The following is a 1,884-nucleotide window of genomic DNA, read 5'->3' as shown; positions in this document are numbered from 1 at the left end:
GAAGTTTTGGCTCGGATTTCGACCTATATGGTTGAAAATAAACTAAAATATGTTTTAGAAGCCAGGAAATTGCAAAGTTTGGATGTCAAAGCCAGCGATGAAAATCATGAAAATGGCCAATTCGGCCAAACAACAGCTTCAGGAAGTCGGAGGCTGGATTGTATCTACGACAATGAGCGTTTGGGGTTCAAAAAATACCCATTGATTTCAATGCAAAGAATGCAAGCACAAGATCCATCAGAAAAAGTAGATTTGGGAGATGGCGACTCTTGGAGCGTTAAAGCGGCAAGCAACAAAAGGAAGTATTTGTTTAGATATAGGTTATATTGTATCGTCTCCACATGGATTAGTGATTGAAATGCCATTCAACGGGTTCCACAATTATGAATTTGGTTTTGAATGGGTACACATAAAAACGGAAAAGTAAATATCAACACAAAAAGAATTCATTCTTCAGAGAGAAGAAACTTATCAAACATGCATATAGTATACTGCTCGTCAAATGACAACAGTCTGTAACTTCTTTATTCTTCAAGCCTTTGAATTGCTCTCTTTGCCTTATTGGTTTGTTTACTCAAAATTTCATCTTTGGAGCTTTATTCCTCATTGCTCCATACATGCTCAAATAACTGCAAAATAAATGGAAAACTATTAGTCGGTACATAAATGAATCAAATCTCGAGTATAAACAAAGTATATGTATTTACACACAAAGCGGGGGATTATTCACAGAATTGCAACAAAAACACGACAAGTTCCATACAACTATATATGCAAAAACACTCCAAAATGACACTTATTGGCGAAACCAAAAGGCCAACCTATATAAGCGCAAAAGTCGATCCCAAAATGAACGTAAAGTTGATCAAACTATTGAGACAGTATAAGGACTGCATTGCCTGAGATTACGGTGAGATGTTTGAGTTGATTCAAAATATGATTGAACATCATTTGCCAATTCAACCAGGAAAAAAGCCAGTGAAATAACGTCCTCGAAGGTTCTCCCCAGAAATCACGACAAAGATAAAGCAAGAAATCAAAAGATTGCTTAAAATCAAGTTCATTATAACTGCAAGGCACGTCAAATAGTTAGCTAATATCGTACTTGTGATAAAGAAAAATGAAACTATTTGAGTATGTATGGATTTTAGAGGTTTGAACAACGCAACACCTAAAGATGAATATTCGATGCTAGTGGAAGAAATGTTGGTTGATTCAGTCATAAGTTTCGAATATTTAAGTATGATTCATGGATATTCTGGATATAACCAGATTTTCATAGGAGAAGAAGATATACCCAAAACGGTGTTTCGATGCCCGGGTGCTCTGGGGACATATGAATGGGTTGTGATGCTTCTCTGCTTAAAAAATGTCGGGGCAGCTTATCAAAGAGACATAAATGCTATGTTCCAATAAGGAAGCGGGATATGAAGCCTTATTCACTCGGCTCAAAATCTTGAAAGATTTAGGTGCAAAAGAAGTCAAAATAAATGGTGATTCAGAATTAGTGATCAAGCAAATCACACGAGAGTATAAATGTATTAAAGAACACGTGTTAATGTATTTTGTAATAGTAAATCGACTTCTGGAACATTTTGAAGTGATGAGCATCACACGTGTCGCATCTGGGTATAAGGTGTCGAATGATAAGCTCGGAGATTTTATCAAAGTAAAGGAGAAAGTTATTTCGACTGCAATATCATCGTCAAATGTGTCACTCCCAAAAGCTGGGGGAATAAACTCTATACGTAATTTTCAAAAAAAAATTCCATCGATAATTTGACAAATTTAGATTGGCAAAATCCAATAGTGGAGTATTTAAAGAATCCAGTCAAAAATACTGACAAGAAAATAAAGTATAAAGCATTGAGTTATGTTTTTATG

The sequence above is a fragment of the Vicia villosa genome, linkage group LG1 (genome assembly GCF_029867415.1).
Source record: "Vicia villosa cultivar HV-30 ecotype Madison, WI linkage group LG1, Vvil1.0, whole genome shotgun sequence".
Classification (NCBI taxonomy): domain Eukaryota; kingdom Viridiplantae; phylum Streptophyta; class Magnoliopsida; order Fabales; family Fabaceae; genus Vicia; species Vicia villosa.
The sequence above is the reverse complement of the archived record's forward strand: the minus strand, read 5'-3'. Positions refer to the sequence as shown.